General features: G+C 34.1%; 1 protein-coding gene across 2 annotated transcripts in view; it reads right to left on the minus strand.

Annotated features, from left to right (window-relative positions):
• Positions 1-13,742, minus strand: part of LOC106661669 — a 78,780-nt gene that overhangs the window by 61,223 nt on the left and 3,815 nt on the right. The gene's annotated exons all lie outside the window — the stretch shown is intronic.

Raw genomic sequence — 13,742 nt, forward strand, 5'->3', positions numbered from 1 at the left:
CTAAGAATGAACCAAATTGGAAAATTGCCGTATTTTATTGAGTTCACACATGCAATACGAGTAAAAACGATCTGCACTTAAGCTGAACTGGCCTGCCATTCGTGTAGTTTATATTGATCAAAAATAATTGGGCAATCCCAATAACAAAGATATCAGAATCTGAATTTATTCTAAACCAAATTTCAATTTTTCCAAACCGGATTTCACCTTTTAAAGGTCTAAATTTCAAGTTTATACATTTTTCAATTCAATTCTTTTTTGTAATGGTCTTTAACCTCAACTATGTTTCGTTTAAAAATTTTTAGTAGAAGTTTTTTTTAATAATGTTGCATAATAATGCACAAACATCAAAAATAGTTCATAAAATCAAATATTTTCACGAAGTGATATTTAAATTTCATACTGAATCAAATTCAATCGTTAATAAAAATGTCTGAGTTTTGTTACTTTGTCAAGGTTTGTCTGTGTAACATGGGTGGGCCAGACGTATGGATCTCGTTTGACAAAAAACGCAGCGTAACCGGCTGGACCGGACAACACGTTGTTGTTTTTAAAACATTTTGAAAAATTAGGACATAAAGTTTTTATTTGTGGGAAAACCGAGATTTTTAAAGCCAGTTTTGCATTGCGGCACACATCTATGTACCTTTTTAACTAGCGTTGGCTCTGAATCAATTATTTTTTGTGGTTTGGTCGATTCCGAATTAAAGAGAAGAAATCTGGCATGTACTTTATTCGGTATCAAATAGTGCAAAAATTAAATTCAACTTTATAGTGCCCCGTTTTGCCAACATAAACATACATTTTGTAATTGGCTTTCGTCTTTTTCGATCATTCTGGTCTGCCTATCCTCGCTAAGTCAGTCTATGCGGTTCTTCAGAGGTATGTGTTGTCAAAATTTAACAAATTGACAAAATCAAAAATTACACATCCACCATGTGTAAATGCACATGGCACGTTGTAAAACGAACTAAAGCGGGAACCAACTCAACAGATCCAAGGAAGAAGATATGACCATTGAAGACAATAAACCGGACTTCTGCGATCTGTTGATAGAGATGTTATTGCGGCAGCAACGACCCAAACAACTGCAAAAGTATGCCTACAAATTCTCGCATTTGCAATGGTCACATGGGGATAATAATGTTCTAGTCACCAATTGCAACAATAGCATTAATAAACCAAACAAGTAAAATTTTATGACTGGACAATTAGCTCCTAGAAAAGTCCTAATGCAGCATATATATCCACACGTTAGTATACTACTTGCGAACTGCATATTCCAAAGGGGAGAAAGTACGACTTTCCAGGTTTCAAGGAATAACTAACCACCTTACATACTACAGTCGTTTAAATACTAAAAACAATTATTTTTGTTAAGCCCTAAATCACATGGTAATTATTAGTATGTCAGATATAATATACTGCTCGGATGGACAGTTGTTAAGGATGCTCATGCTTAAATAAGTAAGGTTTTATTTTTCCCCCAAAAAAATGATTAATGATGGTTTTTATCCAAAAATTTTTTATTAGTATGACTATGTTAGCATAATGAGCTCTTTTTATATGTAATTACTAGTATTAAATTTATATATTTTTGTACAAGGATTATATCCGTATATAAATAAATAAATAAAAAAATAAAGTAAACAGTCAAAAATGGGAAAGAAAAACCCGAAAAAATCAGATGGAATGACTTACGTATAATTAATTATGATACATCCTATCAAATGATAAGTGAACGACGACGGAATATACTGAACGATTTGACAGTTGGTTCAAGGGAAAAATTAACATAAAAGTTAAAATGAAAGAATCATTTTACGCCAATAGCATTTGGAATGAACTATATACCAGTTTAGTGATTACGTTAGAAAGAAACCCCTGAAAATTATTATTATGGCAACTAAAATAAACTGTTCTCTACATATTTCTTCAGGATTCTTAATTGTAATGATCTTTTTTTCAAAAGATCTAGGAATTCATACGGTTAACAAAAGGACCTGGGTTGCGAACTGATCACAGGCGAACGTTATGTTTATAAAATTTGGACAAGAATCACTAAAATTCTTTAAAAAAATTGCAACGTATTTTACTTTTCATGTGTATAATGTATACTGTGAAATGACGATGCTGCTTGTGATTAATGGACGAGTTCAAATTGAAAATAGTCAATTTTTTGACGGCCATAAACTGTTATTCGAAGCAGTTGTTCAATGGAATTCACACGTTTCCAGCTCGGAGGAACGGTCTGTGAAAGCAGTCCTTGTCCCGCGTACACTTTATAAATTAAGAATAGGAAGGACGAAGGGGGCTGACGTCGTAATAACAAGCCCCCGGCCCGGTATAAATCTACCCATTAATGATCAGGGTGAGATTAATTAGAAGTGAGGGGATTAAAGGGGGCTGAACCGGCTAATAACCAGCCCGGGTCTGAAGAATCCGGCGATGCGAGCGCGCCAACGGGATAACGCTTTTTTGTTTGTAATTTGTACATAGAAAACAAAAGGTAATAATCCGTTTAGAGGTGATTAACGCAAATTAATCAATGCTCAATTTATTCAAAGTATGGGAAATACTAACGTAAGCAGTATCTATTAGTTTAACCTACTTTACAGGAACAAATATTTTCTTGCTTATTTTATAAATTCTCAGACTTGGATTTAAGAAGTCGACCAATTCAACTGGCCGAATCAAGTAGTCTAGCCTAGCTATAATTATCAAAATATTCGTACAATAAAGAGAAAAAGAAATTTAATATTTTAGTAATGTGGTTACATCATCGACAAAAATCGAAGAAGTAAATATAGTTTCAATTGCGCACTTCAAACGAAATCGAACGTTTTACACTTCGCCCAAAACAATTTTGCATTAAAGGGGTGATTAAACGACCACTGACCTGTTCTTACGCCTTCACGTATAGACCGGTTTGGATACTTGGCGCCTGTTGTTGAAATTCAAAGGACACAAATTGCCATAAACGCCGTGAAACGGAGTACAGTCATATGTGTCATTGTCTCGGAACGTGGAATGACTGTTCGTCAGCTATGTGGCATTCAACACACAAAAACTAAATATCTTATTAACAGCAGAAGAACCAATCTAAAGGTGCCTACTATAACATACCATAAGAATCGTTTTGATTTTATGGAGTATCATTAAACACGATCGAAAATCTTTGGTATGTACGTGTTACTTGTACAAGTGTTAGTTGCTAGTTGAAATATGATTATACTCGTAGCAAATACACTTCATAACGACATACGTCAATGTCATGACAAATTGAGAAAATTTATTTGCGATAAAAGTCGGATCGGTTTGTCGATTAGTTTTCTAATTTACAATAGATTTTTAAAATTAACCTAATTGAGGTAGCTTTAATGTACGATTTGTGCCAACAGAACAAACCAAACACCTCGACCTAACATTGTGAAAATCCTAAAAAGAACCCATATATTTAATGTAACATTTAGACGACAATATAACGACTTGGAAAAAAAAACTGGCCAAAAATGTTTAGTGGCTTTCCTTCTTTTTAATAAGCCTGACATTTTATTATGGGTCAACGTGTTTGACCAATTCTTATTAAGTTTGATATCTTATCAATTCTCGATTGAAGTGTTAAACAATTCTGGGTGTGTCTAACTTGTAACTCAAACATACTTTATTTATTTGTTTATAACACCAACAGTAGTGTAAGAATTTTTTTAGAAAGTTCCCGAGATCTGAATTATTTATTTAAATAAATCCTAATAGATACAATAATAATTCGTGTGTCTTGTGTACTAAGATTATCAGAGTTCCAAGGGAGTATGAAAAATTCTCCAAATTTTATGTTTGACTATAACAATTCAGTGACAATATGCAAGTAGAAAGGGTGTATTGAAATGAATATTTTTACATTATATAGTTTAAATTAGTCTACATTTGCGTTAAGCAGTAGCAGTACGTTATTTATCCGTAAGATTGACAGTAAAACTGTAAATCAACCCCCCACTTTTGTAGATTCTTTAGTCACCAATATCCTTAATCAATAATAATTATACAATTTGATGTAGGGATGAGAGGTCGTCGAACCGTCCAGCGAGGCATCAAAGTTTCCATGGCAAAGATGTGCCAAATTAAAGAAGACAAACGAGCAGCAGACGCGCTTGACATGAAAATCTTTATTTCTCCGGCACAGTGATATTTCTCTATTGACACATATTTCTGCAGTTGGCTTGTAAACAAGTGCGGCGTGAGTGTGAGTGTGTTGGGAAAGGGGCGGATTTGGGAAGTGGAGTGAGGTGTCGGCCATAAATCTTTCTCCTGTGGGCGACGCTTCCGCGCGGGGGTGTTCACCCCCTGAAAACAACCCCCGGGCGTCTCGTAAACCCGCCCCCCTCCGATCCGATAAAAATAGTTTCATTGTAGTTTATATTGCTTTTTTATGAGGCGCCGAAAAGGGACACCCGCGGTGTGACCAAATGGATTGACGGCGAAGGAATTTTATAACTCTTTCTCGAATTAGTGGAGGTAAAAATCGGTTTTACGGCGCGAACTTCCACCCTTTTTATATTTTTGGGATGTCTGACTTGTTTATAGTTTTTCTCAACGGTTAGTGGACCTGTTTTTTTATCCGAGTCGATACCAGGACCACCTGAGGTTATTTGAAATTTATAGCATTTCAACAATGTAGCAGGCAAGCGACAATGTTGATTTTCCATTGCTGTAAATCAAAATACGGGTAATGTTTTTCTGACCACTACAATTAGAGAGAGCTGCAAGGCTATTTACAAATCTGTTGACAGTTTTGACAGACAAAACATAATTTGTAATTCTTTTTTTATATATCCACGATATAAGTGGGAATGAAATAACTTTTATACACTTAAGTAGCGAACATAGGTCATTCAACAATCGCTCTTACCAGAATAAACAACAATAAGAAGTCAAACAAGACAATACGTCAGTAAATTATTTATCCATTTTTTATTGAAAGCAAATCGTCATCGCTAACGTTTGTCGACACTCAAACCCGATAGTCTGTGTTTTACTGACTCTAAGGATACTGAATAAAAATAATAGAACCGACTGACTAGCTTCTAATTATTTAAGATCGGATTTAATGAATAAAAAATTTATCCGGTACAAACCGCCTAAAATAGATATAGAGCTATTAATTTATATACATAAATTTACTGCATGCTGTAATTGTTTTCACCATGCAGTACTGAACGTCAATGCCTCAAAACCGCCAGACGCGTTGATGTCTACTGTAGAAGTCATCCATGATGCGTCGGGATAGAATGACCGGTGAAATCAATAAAAACTCCGTTTTTTATTTTGTTTGAAACGACATCCAGGTGTTATTGTACCTGTCCAGAGAGCTTGGAACATTTGGGCCCTTATGGCGTTCAATAGCCGCGCTGTGGGTGTACATAATAAGAGATCGTGTACACGGGTCAAGGGTCACACCTCTCACTCACAGATCCTCTCCTATCTCATACACCCTCTTTGTCATGGGAAAAACAACGGTCCTTCTTTTAATCACCGGCTCTTTTTTTTCCTGTCTCACTGTAATCCCTGTGTTTGGAGCCGAAGCCCGCGCCCCATAGCTCTTGTTAGCTCGACAACAAGGAACAAAGAAACTTTTTTTTACTTTTTTCAATTAAAAAATTAATAAATACGTAAAAGCCCACAAATGCGTGAAGGTTCGAGACTGACTTATCGATCAGAGCCAAGCACCGTTAAATTTTTCAATAAAAAAAAATAAAAAATTTTGCGAATTAAAAAAAAAATCCACAGAATGAAAGCTCTAATTTTATCTAAAAATCCCAACTTCGCGGAAATTAGAAAATGAAAACTGTCATTGAATTTCTTTTTCACTGGCATTAATGGCATTCATAGCCCATGTGTCAACCAACACAACAACTTTTCTTTATGCGTGGATAGTAAGGCATCAATCATTCAGTGATTAACTTGCTGGTAATTACATTACAATATTTCCTCTTCCTTTTCGACTAGACTTCTAATGAGCTTAACGTTATTCTAATCCTAACGCGACAGTATGTAACATTTGCATTCTGCACATTCAGAAACAATCAAAGAGGTCGGGATATATTAATAAGTAATTTAGTTTGTTTCTCCAGAAGAATAGTGCAATTGTTTTTATTTTGTTTGATGATCAAATTATATTTATGTAATTAATGTAACAGGATGAAATAGAACGAGAACAATTTGAGTGAAAGGAAGAAAAAATTATATAAATTAAAATATATAATTTTTCAGTTGTTTTAAAAAAATTACCTCTTAGATGCGTTAAACTCGCTTCTAAAATGTTTACTCTTAATAATTTTACCCTAACATAACAAATTACAGTGTAATTATACTATATTCCTTATAAAATGGATTTTTTAAACTTATGACTATCCCATAAGAATTGAGTGAAGTGGCTGAATCGTTAGGGAATATGACTTGCATTTGCTACGGGTCCTGGGTTCGAATCCCATTACAGTCCATGTAATTTTAATTGGTAACATTATATAAAATGTATTTTAAATATGTTTGTGCCCTCTTCAGCGTCATCCAACGGGTAGTTGGATGTTAAATCATCGAGTATAACAGGAATTACTTTACTTTTTAGTTTTTAATTAGTATCTCACAGGAATCTTAAGATTCCTCATTTGAAAAATTTACTAAATTATGATAGATAACGAAATTTGTATGCCGGTTGTGACATGTAAGACACGAAAAGCAGACTACTAAGACATCAGCTGAGATGGCCATCCTTGAAATACTAGCTGTTACATAGTTTTCTGTCAATCATACCTCTCCGATTATCCTGGCTCGTACTTGCTGTACGAGTCGGTCAAACGCATTACGGTTCTGCCATGTTGTGCAACGCGCAAACCACACAACGCTTGACAATAAACATTTTGTGCTAAAGGGTTGGTTGTCTTTCATGTCGTTTAATGTCCCATTTAGCAGGCCCGTGTGGCCAAATTGTCATGTCAAACTGCTCTTAAAATAACACATCTGCCATCTGTAGTTCTACTTAATGTATAATTAATTATAACATGAAAATTTTGTATCCAAGTCGAGGGATATTGGCTGTAGTGTGGTATTCAAATCATGCGTCTGCAAATTCACCGTGGAGAGTAAAAATTGTTAAGGTCACGAATTTGTATTAAAATCTGTCGCTAATCACGTCCCATTTATTTTAGCAGTATTCTTATATTTCATTATTCGTTAGTAATTGCCGAGTTATTAATTTCAATAAAAAATCAGGATATTCTCCATTATCAGGATTAGTCGAAAACATGTTCGTAATCACTGAAGCATACAAGAAAATCATGGCAGTGTAGTTGGCTTTACCTCGTACCACACTACATTTGATATCACTTGGCGTTTTGTCAGAGCTTAAAGGGCTGCAATTGCGGACTGACTGAAAGATTGTCACTCCCAGATGTGCTGACCATAGAGTCTTTTTCCCCCCAACAACAGTATCTCGGCTTCTATCTGCTCCCACAAAAGAATTACATTTCATTTAACAAAATTGTTTTCATAGAATTCATAATTTGTACACAATGAACTGATAGCACAATAACTAAAACAGAAGTTACTCAGAAACAAGCAACAAAGCAAACGGAATGGAAATGTAAAAATTCGTAAAAAGTATATATAATTTTTTTTTTTTTAAAGTTGACACAATTTAACAGTGGTTCTATTATTTTGTCTATTTCCTAAAATATCGCAATCCAGCCAGTTGTGTGGCGTCCGATGAGAAAATAAGATCAGAAAGCCTCCTGTGAAATTTCAAACTATAACAAAAAGGGAGCAATTGCCGAATGGATCAAGTCGCTTACTTGGTGGTACAACACGTAGGAAAACAGCAGGCAACACTCAGCCAAGAAAGTAAAACTATGCAGTAAATGTACAGCATAATTTTATTTGTAATATATCTTTATTTCTTCATAATCGAATTACAAGGAGAGGCTTTTGAGCGTCCCGTGGTCACAAACATTAATAATTATTCCATATTTGCTTAGTGGTCATAATTAACCATATTAATCATTCCAATTAATTATTCTTTTTATCGAAGGTTTTTGGTTGAGATGAAAAAGCAAAATCTCACAAGTTGTTTATTTCTTTGATGTTATAAAGGACGGCCAAAATTTGATATCGTCTTATCTCCTATGTCCACAGTGATCGATCTCGTCATCCTTGTTATACTTTTATTGTACTAAAAGGATGCACCGAAAATAAAACATCAATTGATGCACCTTGTTTTCTATTTCTCGGCTTCCAAAACGCATAAAACTAACCTAAACAGCATTCTCAGACGGGCATGGACAATCAAGCTCCGGACAAGTATCAACACACTTTCGTGGGAAAGCTGGAGTCAAATATTTGATCGTCATGGAAGCGAATTGTTATTGGGACGACAGCGTGCAGGGACCGCCAATATTGGTTCGGGATTCTTCAATCAACTGAGTTTTGTGTGCGGAAGACTAAGATAATATGTTTACTTCGGGGACGGACAAAGCCCCCCCCCCCCCCCCAGGGGCTACATCGATCGGTCAATTCCGAAACCGCACGTGTTCTTCTTCGTCGAAAATTTAAATAAATTAACATAAAATTTCGCGACCCGGATAGAATTGTCAAACTCGAATGTGATTCATCCAGTCTCCCGGAACGAATAAAACCCCATCCTGGGAAACCGCCGGCGCCGATTCGGTTTTTTACGACGTCAAAACTAGAAAGCAAAGTGACGAAATATAAAGTTAGATCCTGCCGAACTTCATTGACCATCTAAGTAGAGGAATTGAATTACTGGAAATATAGGAAACAAATAATTGGCAATTATCTTTACAAATCATGTATCCCTGCATAAAGCACCAGACTTATAGAACATCAGAAACCATCGTCTTTCTGGAATATGTTACTCCAACAGGTGCTTTTCGTCCAGCCTCGCTTAATCAATGAAACGGGATAAAACTAAAAAAACGGGTGTGGTAAGAATCAGAAAATGCTAATTTCACACTGGTAAGCAAAAGAACAATCACACATAGGTGGGGCATTGGATATTTTTGGTGCGAGTGGGACTGGAGATAATATGAGGGGCCATTGTGCAACAGGTCATTAGAAATCTTCATTAGACCAAATGAAAATTACTATTCGAATATTCGAAATGGACTTTCTTCGAGAATTATTTAACAAATGGCATTGTACAATTTTTATCAACTAGCTGTATTTTTTTACCGTAAAAAATAAAATTCTTTGTATTAAACTGGTGGCTTAGCAAGATTTATTACATGTTCCACAACAATGTAAACTCCCTATCTTTCCTTAAAATCAATATGGTAATGATACGGTGAAGGATACACCGGCCAACCCAAAAAATGGGCATGGCATCGTGGGAGATATGTCATTATTTCGTCCCAAAAGGTTTCATTCGCCGCACGGGTTAAAGCAGGGATCGATCCGATGTCCAATTTTCCATAATACTGTAATACCACCGTGCACATTTGCCTGACGTGACGCAACGCCACTCTACGCTACGCGATGCAACCAAGTTCCCAACTGTCTAGATTTTCGACGAGTAGAGTCGAATACACTCAAAGACAAAAGAAGTGGACGCTCATCTTTTTTTTCTTTTTTTCAAACAATATGCATTTTTGTCGTTATATTAATTACAACATGATCATTTTAATGTAACAAAATTAAACGAGGTCAAAAAGTAATAAGTTTTAATAAAAATTATTTAATTACAAAGGTTTGCAAGAAAATTTATCAAAACGCCAGAATGCCATTTAGTAATAGAATGAATTTAACAATTTACTGCCTGGTTTTGCTCACAATAATGTATTAAGATCAAAGCTACATGAAAAATTGTTAAATTTTACTCATTCGCTAAATGATTTTCCTTCTTTTGGTGAATTTTCTTTTAAACCATCATAATCATGTATTTTGTATTAATGAATTTCTGATATTGTTTAATTTGGTTTACATTAACGTAAGTAGATATTAATACTTTACTAAGTAGGAATTAATTAACGATAAAAATATATATAGTTTGATTTTTTTACTGTTAAATGTTATATTTGGTAAATGGTATATAAAAATTGGTATTAGCTTTCCTGATCCGTTCCTTTATTGATTCATGCAGATAATCAAATTGTTGTTTTGTCATCCGAAAATACAAAATACTGAAAAGATCAGTATTTGGTTCTTTTTCTAAAATAGAAATCAAAGTATGATATTCGCTCAACTCAAGTTCGTTTTCACTTCTAAACCCAGGTCTTTTCTGGTCGCCGTTTAAAGCAAGCAGATCTCTGCTGCTGTCATTACTTCCACGTCTTCCTCAGAATTATCGATTTCGCGAATACAAATGTGTCGTCTGTCGCGCGGCGTGTACTTGCAAGTGAAGTGTGTCACCACCAACATGCGACTAGACGTTGAGTCGCGTTGGGTCAATGTGTTCCCCACCCAATCAAGTTCCTGGATCTACCGAAACTAGGATTTACCGGTGTGCTTTAAGCTCAAAAAGGGAAATGCAATAGCTCTGAAGTTACGTTTACATCTGACAGTTATTGCACGATATTTATGTCAGACAGAAATCGTGGCTAATGTAAACAGCGATATGATACAGATCAATATTTCAACCATAAGATATTTATGTCGACACTTCTATATCAATAGATGTAAACACTGGTTTGTTGCAAGTTCAACCTTGTTTGGCACTTGTCGCAAAAGTTGTCCATTCGTTTACTGTCTCCCATTGCAATAAGGGATAAGTGTCGGGTAAACAAGAGAGACAAAAAGAGTTGATTAAATCTAAAATTTAAAAAAAAAATTAAAATTTCAATTTTTATTTAATAGTACATAGTAAGGTACCTGCTTACCAGATGCTAAAAATCGCAAAGTTACAGCAAGTCGTTCTGTTACACTAGTAGCTTTTCAAAATTTACTATCTTGCTTTGCAATAAGGGGGCCAATTTTACAAGAAAGCTTTTAAAAATCAGCAGGTTTCATTATTCAAAAATTCAAAAACTGAAATGGATCCTTAATATTGATTGTAGGCACCGACATTTTCACGACTCAAAACCCACTCTGGAACCCATACAGAAAGTTTTTTCTTCCTGTTCATCTTTAGAATAATGCAACAGACCACAATTTTGCGTTTTGAGGCTTTCATCATGCCAAGATAAAATAATCTGTGTGCACAACGAAAGAGATAGACAAGTACACGGGACATAAGTGTACACAAAAATCTATCGTATATGTAAACGGGTTGTATATTTATTCCAAGTTACGCATTTTGAGAACTGTCGAATACATATCCATGAAAGAAATTTCTAGTCATTTCTATCAGGGTCAAAGAGATTTTCTGTCTGAACTAGATATATATTTCCGGACAAAATGTCAGATGTAAACGCAGTTTAAAGAGCGCAGTATAATACACACCCCGACGATCTAACCCCCCCCCCAAAAAAAAAAAAAAAATAAATAAATAAACTGTGTTCTCAACTAACTTCCAGTTACACGATAAGACGATAATGTTACTGACTTTGTAAAGCATAGGCCTGCCTGATCTCTGTCATATGTAATTCCTAAAGAAAAATTTCCTGCATTAATGGGTCCGCCCTACCTCGTTGTATTTACACCTAGAGTAAATAGCGACAATAACTGTTCAAGTATATTCAAAAACGCACATGTATCCGAGAAAAGTTAAACAAATCGAAGGTAGTCAATTGTAAGCATAAAAATGAAAAGTATAATTAGGTAGAATTGTTTCATTTTGTTCGAGTATATATAATTTTAAAAAATATATATATTTTATTATGATTTAATTATTTTTTATTACGATTTAATTATTTTGTATACATAATGCTAAGACTAGCAGATAAGATCTGATGGGATAAAACAGGCACTGTGCACAATCTAGTAGAGCGCTGAGTAACTAACAGCCCTGAAGAACATCAAGTAACCAATTTACTAAGTAATAAATAAATTATTACATATATGTGTTTGTAGTGCTTCTTTATTTAACGTATTTGTTTTTCCACTAAATTAAGTAAAGAAAGATAGGATTATAAAACAGAGAATATAATGTATATAAAAAAATGAGAATTTTTTTACAGCTTTCCACATAATTAATTCTCTTTAAAGAAGATATGTATTTGTGTTGTGTGTACAAAAGATCATGGGCCACTGCACATTGGATTTCAGTAAACAAAATAATCAAAAAATAATGGAAAGGTGATTTCAATTTCAAGATTCTTTAAATCGATATAGCAATATTTGCTAAATCTAATTGTTCTCTAGTAAGCTTTCGACCTATTTTAAAGCCATCATCAGGGCAAATCAATCTTAAAGATGTCTACAAATTGACTTAATTACGTTGTTAATAAATGGTTCAAATTTTCTTTAAGGGATGGTTAGGTTAGACCAGTCCCAACATTGCCAAGGACTGTAACACCTGAATATTTGACTGAAAATAACTAAATTTATTTTTTCCTTCCAGACCATACCTACATGCAGATTATTCGTAAGTAAAAAAGTAGTCAATACATTTGACGTGTATAACACTTTAAACATTAATAACGTTATATAGAGTGTATTTATGTATTTTATATTCTTATATGATTTAAGGAAATATAATAATTATATGTTCATAAATTCATTAATTAAAGAATAACTAACATGTGAAAAGCTTTAGGCTTAAAATTCAAAGGGAATTTTAAAAAATGGGTATGTAAACAAGAGTTGATGCTGCAATACATATTTTTACAAACCGGGAAAACTATTTTTTTTTAATTTTCTTAAAACCAGATTCTCAAACTAAAATACAATTATTTTATAACATTTAATGATATTTCATTTATATACATATTTATTTTCTTATTTCATCCATTAATAACTTGAAAAACTTAATAATTAATTGTTCAGGTAAAACAATAAATATTCAAATGGCGACCAAAAATTGGATAGGCTAGAGATAAATTTGTTCATATCCTTCAGGAAAACAAACAGCCATGTGGCCCCATCTCATTACATACCACCAAAGATGTTCGTTGATTGAGATCCGTGCATTTACAGCCCAAACCATGTAAAGGATCCTTTTATTACCCTCGATACAATCCCTATGGATTTATTTCAACAACCCCTTACCGCAGGAGGGTCACCCTATTGTTTACACATAATAAAACTCCGTATGACATTTACGACAGACTCTGCAGCCATATGGGGCATGCTGGTGTTCATAAATCAAATCTATCCCATCAAGCACAGGTCCAAATTTTGCATCCGAAGGGTCTCTTTTTATGAGGCCTTAAGTGTCCGTATATAATTTTTTCTTGCCTTTGAGGAGCATTGAGAACAGACAAGTCATTATCATATTGATTTTCTTGACCAGATAACTGCCAACATTGTCATTTTGTTAATTTTTTTATGTTGTTTGAAAAGACCACATTAAAAAAGGCTAATTGGATGTTGTGAGTAAATTTTTAAAAGTTCAAACAATAAATTTTCTCTTCTTGAAAGCTTTACGATTACTCATTGGTTAAAAATGTAATTAATCTTTAAACTTTAAAATAACTCTAATTGCACGGTTCTGTAAATTACTTGTTGTACATCTTATTATTCATTTAGTCTTTCATTATGAATTGTTAACCATCTTTAAAAAAAACTTGTTTCCTAAAAAATAATTACTTATTATAATTTATTAAGTTCTAGCTTTATAACCCGGTGTTGCCAGG

Source organism: Cimex lectularius, unplaced genomic scaffold, assembly GCF_000648675.2.
Source record: "Cimex lectularius strain Harlan isolate CLEC.00 unplaced genomic scaffold, Clec_2.1 scaffold59, whole genome shotgun sequence".
Taxonomy (NCBI): domain Eukaryota; kingdom Metazoa; phylum Arthropoda; class Insecta; order Hemiptera; family Cimicidae; genus Cimex; species Cimex lectularius.